We start from the raw sequence: 12,139 nt of genomic DNA, 5'->3' as shown, positions 1-12,139 counted from the left end.
GATGACGGGTTGGTAGGTGCAGCAAACCACCATGGCACACATATAATTATGTAACAAACCTACACATTCTGCACTTGTATCCCGGAACTTAAAGTAAAATGTAAAAAAAAAAAAAAAAAAAAAAAAAAAAAATACTAGAGTTCTTCAAGTTGTAACAAAAAGATGCTAAAGCCAGGTGCCGTGGCTCATTCCTGTAATCCCATCGCTTAGGGAAGCCAAGGTGGGAGGATCATTTGAGCTCAGGAGTGTAAGACCAGCCTGTGTAGCAGCGACATCACATCTCTAAAATAAAGAAATAGATAACATGAAACATTTTTAAGAAGTTAATAGTTAAAAAAAGCCACTAGTAAAAGTAAATAGTCAAATCCGGAATAATCTAATACTGTAATGACACTGTGTAAATCATTTTAAATTATATTATAAAAGCTTAAAACACAGAAATATTGAAAATAACTATATTCTAATTTGGCAATGAATACACAATCCAGAAAGATGTAAAGTGTGACATGAATAACATAAAATGTGGGCAGAGTGAAGTAAAAGTGTAGAGTTTTTGTATGCAAGTTCAGTTGTTAGCAGCTTAAATTAGAATGTTATAATTATAAGACGTTTTATATAAGCCCCATGATAACCAAGTAGAAAAACAACTCTAGTTGATACATAAAAAACAAAGACATGAATCAAAGTGTACAACTATCAAAATTCAACAAATTATAAAGAAAGATAGGAAGATTGGAAAAAAGAAATAGAAGAACTACAAAGCAGTCAGCAAAAGTCAAAATGCCGGTAGTAAATCCTTTACCTATCAATACTTACTTTAAATGTAAATGAATTACATTTTCCAGTCAAAAGATACGAGTGGCTGAATGGATTTTAAGAAAAATAAATAAATAAAAAATAAAAGCCGAGGTGCTTCAGCATCCTGGTGGTACTGATGTGCTGTGGAGCCCTTGTGGTCCCTTAACCAACATGCCTGAGGAAACCGAGACCCAAGACAAATCGATGGAGGAGGAGGAGGTTGAGACATTCACCTTTCAGGCAGAAATTGCCCAGTTGATGTCACTGATCATCAATACTTTCTACTAGAAGAAAGAGATCTTTCTGAGAGAACTGATTTCAAATTCATCAGATGCATTGGACAAAATCTGATATGAAAGGTTGATGGATCCCAGTAAATTAGACTCTGGGAAAGGGCTGCATATTAACCTTGTACCAAACAAACAAGATCGAACCCTCACTATTGTGGACACTAGAATTGGAATGACCAAGACTGACTTGATCAATAACCTCGGTACTGTCACCAAGTCTGGGACCAAAGCGTTCATGGAAGCTTTGCAGGCTGATGCAGATATCTCTATGATTGGCCATTTCGGGGTTGGTTTTTATTCTGCTTATTTGGTTGCCAAGAAAGTAACTGTGATCAGCAAACATAACAATGATGAGCAGTACACCTGGAAGTCCTCAGCAAGGGGATCATTCACAGTGAGGACAGACGAGTGAACCTATGGGTCGTGGAACAAAGGTTATCCTACACCTGAAGGAAGACCAAATGAGTACTTGGAGGAATGAAGAATAAAAACATTTTTGAAGAAACATTCTCAGTTTATTGGATATCCCATTACTCTTTTTGTGGAGAAGGAACATGATAAAGAAGTCAGAGATGATGAAGCTGAAGAAAAGGAAGATAAAGAAGAAGAAAACGAAAAAGAAGAGAAAGAGTCCGAAGACAAACCTGAAATTGAAGATGTTGGTTCTGATGAAGAAGAAGAAGAAAAGAAGGATGGTGACAAAAAGAATAAGAAGATTAAGGAAAAGTACATCGATCAAGAAAAACTCAACAAAACAAAGCCCATCTGGACCAGAAATCCTGATGATATTACTAATGAGGAGTAAGAATTCTACAAGAGCTTGACCAATGACTGGGAAGATCATTGGCAGTGAAGCATTTTTCAGTTGAAGGACACTTGGAATTCAGAGCCCTTCTATTTGTCCCACAACAGGCTCCTTTTGACTTGTTTGGAAAGAGAGAGAAAAAGAACAACATCAAATTGTATGTACACAGAGTTTCCATCATGGGTAACTGTGAGGAGCTAATCCCTGCGTATATGAACTTCATTGGAAAGGTGGTGGACTCAGAGGATCTCCGTCTAAATATTTCCCATGAGATGTTGTGACAAAGCAAAATTTTGGAAGTTATCTGGAAGAATTTGGTCAAAAAATGCTTAGAACTCTTCACCAAACTGGCAGAAGATAAAGAGAACTACAAGAAGTTCTATGAGCAGTTCTCTAAAAGCGTAAAGCTTGAAGTATATGAAGACTCTCAACATTGGAAGAAGTTTTCAGAGCTGTTAAGATACTACACATCTGCTTCTGGTGATGAGATGGTTTCTCTCAAGGACTACTGCACCAGAATGAAGGAAAACTAGAAACATATCTATTACATCACAGGTGAGACCAAGGACCAGGTAGCTAAATTTGTGGAATGTCTTCGGAAACATGGCTTAGAAATGATCTATATGATCAAGCCAATTGATGAGTACTGTGTCCAACACTGAAGGAATTTGAGGGGAAGACTTTAGTGTCAGTCACCAAAGAGGGCTTGGAACTTCCAGAGGATGAAGAAGAAAAAAAAGAAACAGGAAGAGAAAAAAACAAAGTTTGAGAACATCTGCAAAATCATGAAAGACATATTGGAGAAAAAAGTTGAAAAGGTGGTTGTGTCAAACTGATTGGTGACGTCTCCATGCTATATTGTCACGAGCATATATGGCTGGACAGCAAACATGGAAAGAATCATGAAAGCTCAAGCCCTAAGAGACAACTCAACAATGGGTTACATGGCAGCAAAGAAACACCTGGAGATAAACCCTGACCATTCCATTATTGAGACCTTAAGGCAAAAGGCAGAGGCAGATAAGTACAAGTCTGTGTAGGATCTGGTCATCTTGCTTTACAAAACTGCTCTTTCATCTTCCGGCTTTGGTCTGGAAGATCCCCAGACACATGCTAACAGGATCTACAGGATGATCAAACTTGGTGTGGGTATTGATGAAAATGACCCTACTGCTGATGATACTGCTGAAGAAATGTCACCCCTTGAAGGAGACAATGACACATCATGCATGGAAGAAACAGACTAAGCTCCAGCTGAGGGAAATATATTTTCAAGGATATTTTTCTTTATTTTTTGTTAACATTAAAAAGTCTGTATGGCATGACAACAACTACTTTAAGGGGAAGATAAGATTTCTTTCTACTTCTAAGTGATGCTGTGATACCTTAAGCACTAAAGCAGAGCTAGTAATTTTTTTTTAGTTTCACATTGGCTTATTTTAACAGATCGAAGTAATGTGTGTTGCAGGATGTGTGAAACATGATGTTTACTTTGTGGTCTAAAGTGTTTAGCTATCAATCCATATTCCTTAATAGGCCAAATCTTGTTATCCAAGTGTTCCTGAGCTATACCTTGATGTTTAGAAGAAAAGTATTTGTTACATTTTGTAGCATCTACTTTTGAACTTTTCATCCCCTGTAGTTGTCAGTTCTGTATGAACTAGTCCTCTAGAAATAGGTTAAACTGAAGCAACTTGATGGAAGGAAATCTCCACAGAGAGTTCTTGTTTTCCAAAGAAAAGTATTGTTTGGAGGAGCAAAGTTATAAGCCTACCTAAGCCTATCACAAAGCTTTTCAAAAAATAACTCAGAGCCAGTCTTGTGGATGGAAATGTAGTGCCTGAGTCACATTCTGCTTAAAGTTGTAACAAACACAGAAGAGTTAAAAAAAAAAAAAAGCCAAGATCTAACAATATGCTGCCTACAAAAGACTCTTTTTAGCCTTAGGAACACATGTTAAAAGTGAAGGGATAGAGCAAGATATTTTATGCAAATGTAAACCAAAAAAAATCAGGGAAAGTTATATTTCCATCAGACAAAATAGACTTTCAATCAAAATCTGTCATAAGAGACAAAGAAAGTCACTGTACAATGATAAAGGGATGACATCATCTTGAGGATATAAGAACTGTAAAGATAGATGCATTCAACATGGGAACGCCTAAACATATATAAAGCAAGTAGTAACAGAACTGTAGGGAGAAATAAACAGCAATATAATAATGAGACTTCACTATCCTACTTTTAAAAATGGACAGATCATTCAGAGAGTGAATCAATGTGGAAACAGGAGACTTCAGTAACACCATTGGTCAAATGGACTAATAAACATATACAGAACATTTCGCCCAACAGAAGTTTAATACAAAATTTTCTCAAGTGCACATGGAACATTCTCCAGAATAGATCATGTTAGGTCACAAAACAAATCTTATCAAATTGAAGAGGACTAAAATCATCTCAAGTATCTTTTCTGGCTACAATGATATAAATATAGAAATCAGTAACAGGAAGAAATTTAGAAAATTACAAATAGGTGGAAATTAAACAACACACTCATAAGATACCAACAGGTCAGAGAAAAAATCAAAGGGGAAATCAAATGTACATGGAAATAAACAAAAATTGAAACACTACAGCTTTGCCCAGATGTGTCTCCTCATCCCCATGGAACAGGAAGCTAGGGAACCTGGAACGCCCATCCAGGCCATCACCTGAAGTAACAGAGAACACCTGAGAGTAAACAAAGATCAAATACATAGCCATCTGCTTATGCTACAGCTGGCTCTTACCCTTAAGCGCCATCTACTGCTCCACAGGTCAAATTGCAATGCCTAATATAAAAACTGCTAAAAGAAGTGAAAAGGGATATAGAAACAAAGCCAAAAGACCCTACTCAACATACTCTACAGTTGCACCACTTAGAAAGAAGGGGAAAGGAAAAAAAATATATAAGGAAAGAAAAAAAAAATCCTATCCACACAAAAATAATTACAAAAATTAGAAGTGCCATCCTCTCCAGATGAAAGGGACCAGTATAAGGATTCTGGCACCATAAAAAATCTGAATCTTGTGACATCACCAAAGAATTACACTAGCTCTCCAGCAAGGACTCATAACCAAAATGGGAGCTCAGAAATGACAGGCAAAGAATTCAAAGCATGAATTGCAAGAAGGCTCAATGAAGTCCGAGGCAATGTTGAAAATCAACACAAGGAAACTACTAAAGCAGTCCAAGAAATGAAAGAAGACATAAACATCTTAAAAAGAAATTAATCAGAGATCCTGGAATTAAAAACTCACTTAAGAAATTTCAAGATACAATTGAAAGTTTTATCAATAGATTAAACCAGGCAGAAAAAAAAAAAGAATTTCAGCCTTTTAAACTAGCTCAGGCAGACCACACACAGAGAAAGAGAGAGAGAAGAATAAAAGAAAAGAAAATCAACAAAGTCCTTGAAAAATATGTGATTATGTAAAGTGACCAAACTTATGGGTTACTGGCATTCCTGAGAGAGAAGCAGTAGAAGTGAAAAACTTGAAAAACATATTTGAGGGAATAATTCTAGAAAAATTTTCCAACCTTGCCAGAGTAGTAGACACCTGAGAAAGACTTTACAAAATATATATCACCAAGAAACCGAGTTACCAGACTAAGCAAGGTCAACACCAAAGAAAAAAATCTTAAAGGTAATTAAAGAAGATGGTCAGATAACTTACAAAGGGATTCCCATCAGACTAACAACAGACTTCTCAGCAGAAATCCTAAAAACCAAAAGAGATTGGCGACCTATTTTCAGTATTCTTAAAGAAATGAAATTCCAACCAATGTTTCATATCCTGATGAACTAAGCTTTATAAGTGAAGAAGAAAAATTTTAGTGACAACCAATCACTAAAGGAATTTCTTACCAGCAGACCAGCCTTACAAGAGATCCTTAATGGAGTTATAAACATGGAAACAAAAGAATGATACTGGCTACCATAAAAACACACGTAAGTAGCCCACAGACCTAATAAAGCAATTGTACACAATTAAGACTATAAAGCAGCCAGCTGGAAACTTCATGACCATCAGGTTCAAAACCTTGAATTTAAATGGTCTAAATATCCCACTTAAAAGGTACAGAGGGACAAGTTGGAGAAAACACAAAACCAATCTATCTGCTGTCTTCAAGAGACCCATCACTCATGTCATGGCATCCACAGTCTCATAGTAAAGGGTTGGGGAAAGACTTATCACACAGAGAGAAAACAAACAAACAAACAAGAAAGAACAAGGGTCATTATTATTACATCAGATAAAACAGACTTTAAACCAACAACAGTAAAAAAGGACAAAGACGGGGGAGGAGCCAAGATGGCCGAATAGAAACAGCTCCGGTCTACAGCTCCCAGCGTGAGCGACGCAGAAGAGGGTGATTTCTGCATTTCCATCTGAGGTACCGGGTTCATCTCACTAGGGAGTGCTAGACAGTGGGCGCAGGTCAGTGGGTGCGCACACTGTGCACGAGCCGAAGCAGGGCAAGGCATTGCCTCACTTGGGAAGCGCAAGGGGTCAGGGAGTTCCCTTTCCAAGTCAAAGAAAGGGGTGACGGACGGCACCTGGAAAATCGGGTCACTCCCACCCAAATACTGTGCTTTTCCGACGGGCTTAAAAAACGGCACACCACGAGATTATATCCCGCACCTGGCTTGGAGGGTCCTACGCCCACGGAGTCTCCCTGATTGCTAGCACAGCAGTCTGAGATCAAACTGCAAGGTGGCAGCCAGGCTGGGGGAGAGGCGCCCGCCATTGCCCAGGCTTGATTAGGTAAACAAAGCAGCAGGGAAGCTGCAACTGGGCGGAGCCCACCACAGCTCAAGGAGGCCTGCCTGCCTCTGTAGGCTCCACCTCAGAGGGCAGGGCACAGACAAACAAAGAGACAGCAGTAACCTCTGCAGACTTAAATGTCCCTGTCTGACAGCTTTGAAGAGAGCAGTGGTTCTCCCAGCATGCAGCTGGAGATCTGAGAACAGGCAGACTGCCTCCTCAAGTGGGTCCCTGACCCCTGACCCCCGAGCAGCCTAACTGGGAGGCACCCCCAAGCAGGAGCACACTGACACCTCACACGGCAGGGTATTCCAACAGACCTGCAGCTGAGGGTCCTGTCTGTTAGAAGGAAAACTAACAAACAGAAAGGACATCCACACCAAAAACCCATCTGTACATCACCATCATCAAAGGCCAAAAGTAGATAAAACCACAAAGATGGGGAAAAAACAGAACAGAAAAACTGGAAACTCTAAAAAGCAGAGTGCCTCTCCTCCTCCAAAGGAACGCAGTTCCTCACCAGCAACGGAACAAAGCTGGATGGAGAATGACTTTGACAAGCTGAGAGAAGAAGGCTTCAGACGATCAAATTACTCTGAGCTACAGGAAGACATTCAAACCAAAGGCAAAGAAGTTAAAAACTTGAAAAAAATTTAGAAGAATGTATAACTAGAATAACCAATACAGAGAAGTGCTTAAAGGAGCTGATGGAGCTGAAAACCAAGGCTCGAGAACTACGTGAAGGATGCAGAAGCCTCAGGAGCCGATGCGATCAATTGGAAGAAAGGGTATCAGCGATGGAAGATGAAATGAATGAAATGAAGCGAGAAGGGAAGTTTAGAGAAAAAAGAATAAAAAGAAATGAGCAAAGCCTCCAAGAAATAAGGGACTATGTGAAAAGACCAAATCTACATCTGATTGGTGTACCTGAAAGTGATGGGGAGAATGGAACCAAGTTGGAAAACACTCTGCAGGATATTATCCAGGAGAACTTCCCCAATCTAGCAAGGCAGGCCAACATTCAGATTCAGGAAATACAGAGAACGCCACAAAGATACCCCTCGAGAAGAGCAACTCCAAGACACATAATTGTCAGATTCACCAAAGTTGAAGTGAAGGAAAAAATGTTAAGGGCAGCCAGAGAGAAAGGTCGGGTTACCCTCAAAGGGAAGCCCATCAGACTAACAGCGGATCTCTTGGCAGAAACCCTACAAGCCAGAAGAGAGTGGGGGCCAATATTCAACATTCTTAAAGAAAAGAATTTTCAACCCAGAATTTCATATCCAGCCAAACTAAGCTTCATAAGCGAAGGAGAAATAAAATACTTTACAGAAAAGCAAATGCTGAGAGATTTTGTCACCACCAGGCCTGCCCTAAAAGAGCTCCTGAAGGAAGCGCTAAACATGGAAAGGAACAACCAGTACCACCTGCTGCAAAATCATGCCAAAATGTAAAGACCATCAAGACTAGGAAGAAACTGCATCAACTAACGAGCAAAATCACCACCTAACATCATAATGACAGGATCAAATTCACACATAATGATATTAACTTTAAATGTAAATGGACTAAATGCTCCAATTAAAAGACACAGACTGGCAAATTGGACAAAGAGTCAAGACCCATCAGTGTGCTGTATTCAGGAAACCCATCTCATGTGCAGAGACACACATAGGCTTAAAATAAAAGGATGGAGGAAGATCTACCAAGCAAATGGAAAACAAAAAAAGGCAGGGGTTGCAATATTAGTCTCTGATAAAACAGACTTTAAACCAACAAAGATCAAAAGAGACAAAGAAGGTCATTACATAATGGTCAAGGGATCAATTCAACAAGAAGAGCTAACTATCCTAAATATATATGCACCCAATACAGGAGCACCAAGATTCATAAAGCAAGTCCTGAGAGACCTACAAAGAGACTTAGACTCCCACACATTAATAATGGGAGAATTTAACACCCCACTGTCAACATTAGACAGATCAATGAGACAGAATGTCAACAAGGATACCCAGGAATTGAACTCAGCTCTGCACCAAGCAGACCTAATAGACATCTACAGAACTCTCCACCCCAAATCCACAGAATATACATTTTTTTCAGCACCACACCACACCTATTCCAAAATTGACCACATACTTGGAAGTAAAGCTCTCCTCAGCAAATGTAAAAGAACAGAAATTATAACAAACTATCTCTCAGACCACAGTGCAATCAAACTAGAACTCAGGATTAAGAATCTCACTCAAAACCGCTCAACTACATGGAAACTGAACAACCTGCTCCTGAATGACTACTGGGTACATAACGAAATGAAGGCAGAAATAAAGATGTTCTTTGAAACCAACGAGGACAAAGACACAACATACTAGAATCTCTGGGACGCATTCAAAGCAGTGTGTAGAGGGAAATTTATAGCACTAAATGCCCACAAGAGAAAGCAGGAAAGATCCAAAATTGACACCCTAACATCACAATTAAAAGAACTAGAAAAGCAAGAGCAAACACATTCAACAGCTAGCAGAAGGCAAGAAATAACTAAAATCAGAGCAGAACTGAAGGAAATAGAGACACAAAAAACCCTTCAAAAAATTAATGAATCCAGGAGCTGTTTTTTTGAAAGGATCAACAAAACTGATAGACCGCTAGCAAGACTAATAAAGAAAAAAAGAGAGAAGAATCTAATAGATGCAATACAAAATGATAAAGGGGATATCACCACCGATCCCACAGAAATACAAACTACCATCAGAGAATACTACAAACACTTCTATGCAAATAAACTAGAAAATCTAGAAGAAATGGATAAATTCCTCAACACATACACTCTCCCAAGACTAAACCAGGAAGAAGTTGAATCTCTGAATAGACCAATAACAGGATCCGAAATTGTGGCAATAATCAATAGCTTACCAACCAAAAAGAGTCCAGGACCAGATGGATTCACAGCCGAATTCTACCAGAGGTACAAGGAGGAACTGGTACCATTCCTTCTGAAACTATTCCAATTGATAGAAAAAGAGGGAATCCTCCCTACCTCATTTTATGAGGCCAGCATCATTCTGATACCAAAGCCAGGCAGAGACACAACAAAAAAAGAGAATTTTAGACCAATATCCTTGATGAACATTGATGCAAAAATCCTCAATAAAATACTGGCAAACCGAATCCAGCAGCACATCAAAAAGCTTATCCACCATGATCAAGTGGGCTTCATCCCTGGGATGCAAGGCTGGTTCAATATACGCAAATCAATAAATGTAATCCAGCATATAAACAGAGCCAAAGACAAAAACCACATGATTATCTCAATAGATGCAGAAAAAGCCTTTGACAAAATTCAACAACACTTCATGCTAAAAACTCTCAATAAATTAGGTATTGATGGGACGTATTTCAAAATAATAAGAGCTATCTATGAGAAACCCACAGCCAATACCATACTGAATGGGCAAAAAGTGGAAGCATTCCCTTTGAAAACTGGCACAAGACAGGGATGCCCTCTCTCACCACTCCTATTCAACATGGTGTTGGATGTTCTGGCCAGGGCAATTAGGCAGGAGAAGGAAATAAAGGGTATTCAATTAGGAAAAGAGGAAGTCAAATTGTCCCTGTTTGCAGACGACATGATTGTTTATCTAGAAAACCCCATTGTCTCAGCCCAAAATCTCCTTAAGCTGATAAGCAACTTCAGCAAAGTCTCAGGATACAAAATCAATGTACAAACATCACAAGCATTCTTATACACCAGCAACAGACAAACAGAGAGCCAAATCATGAGTCAACTCCCATTCACAATTGCTTCAAAGAGAATAAAATACCTAGGAATCCAACTTCCAAGGGATGTGAAGGACCTCTTCAAGGAGAACTACAAACCACTGCTCAAGGAAATAAAAGAGGATACAAACAAATGGAAAAACATTCCATGCTCATGGGTAGGAAGAATCAATATCGTGAAAATGGCCATACTGCCCAAGGTAATTTACAGATTCAACGCCATCCCCATCAAGCTACCAATGCCTTTCTTCACAGAATTGGAAAAAACTACTTTAAAGTTCATATGGAACCAAAAAGAGCCCGCATCGCCAAGTCAATCCTAAGCCAAAAGAACAAAGCTGGAGGCATCACACTACCTGACTTCAAACTATACTACAAGGCTACAGTAACCAAAAGAGCATGGTACTGGTACCAAAACAGAGATATAGATCAATGGAACAGAACAGAGCCCTCAGAAATAACGCTGCATATCTACAACTATCTGATCTTTGACAAACCTGAGAAAAACAAGCAATGGGGAAAGGATTCCCTATTTAATAAATGGTGCTGGGAAAACTGTTAGCCATATGTAGAAAGCTGAAACAGCATCCCTTCCTTACACCTTATACAAAAATCAATTCAAGATGGATTAAAGACTTAAATATTAGACCTAAAACCATAAAAACCCTAGAAGAAAACCTAGGCATTACCATTCAGGACATAGGCATGGGCAAGGACTTCATGTCTAAAACACCAAAAGCAATGGCAACAAAAGCCAAAATTGACAATTGGGGTCTAATTAAACTAAAGAGCTTCTGCACAGCAAAAGAAACTACCATCAGAGTGAACAGGCAACCTACAAAATGGGAGAAAATTTTCGCAACCTACTCATCTGACAAAGGGCTAATATCCAGAATCTACAATGAACTCAAACAAATTTACAAGAAAAAAACAACCCCATCAAAAAGTGGGTGAAAGACATGAACAGACACTTCTCAAAAGAAGACATTTATGCAGCCAAAAAACACATGAAAAAATGCTCATCATCACTGGCCATCAGAGAAATGCGAATCAAAACCACAATGAGATACCATCTCACACCAGTTAGAATGGCAATCATTAAAAAGTCAGGAAACAACAGGTGCTGGAGAGGATGTGGAGAAATAGGAACACTTTTACACTGTTAGTGGGACTGTAAACTAGTTCAACCATTGTGGAAGTCAGTGTGGCGATTCCTCAGGGATCTAGAACTAGAAATACCATTTGACCCAGCCATCCCATTACTGGGTATATACCAAAGGACTATAAATCATGCTGCTATAAAGACACATGCACACGTGTGTTTATTGCGGCATTATTCACAATAGCAAAGACTTGGAACCAACCCAAATGTCCAACAATGATAGACTGGATTAAGAAAATGTGGCACATATACACCATGGAATACTATGCAGCCATAAAAAATGATGAGTTCATGTCCTTTGTAGGGACATGGATGAAATTGGAAAACATCATTCTCAGTAAACTATCGCAAGAACCAAAAACCAAACACCGCATATTCTCACTCATAGGTGGGAATTGAACAATGAGATCACATGGACACAGGAAGGGGAACATCACACTCTGGGGACTGTTGTGGGGTGGGGAGAGGGGGGAGGGATAGCATTGGGAGATATAC

At 39.1% G+C, this 12,139-nt stretch overlaps 1 pseudogene; it reads left to right on the top strand.

Annotated features, from left to right (window-relative positions):
• Positions 1-969: 969 nt before the first annotated feature.
• LOC101151011 (heat shock protein HSP 90-alpha-like) lies at positions 970-3,140 on the top strand (annotated as a pseudogene).
• The last annotated feature ends 8,999 nt before the right edge of the window (positions 3,141-12,139 follow it).

The sequence above is a fragment of the Gorilla gorilla genome, chromosome 1, assembly GCF_029281585.2.
Source record: "Gorilla gorilla gorilla isolate KB3781 chromosome 1, NHGRI_mGorGor1-v2.1_pri, whole genome shotgun sequence".
Lineage (NCBI taxonomy): Eukaryota > Metazoa > Chordata > Mammalia > Primates > Hominidae > Gorilla > Gorilla gorilla.
Note: the sequence above shows the minus strand (reverse complement) of the source record. Positions and strands in the feature narration are given on the sequence as shown.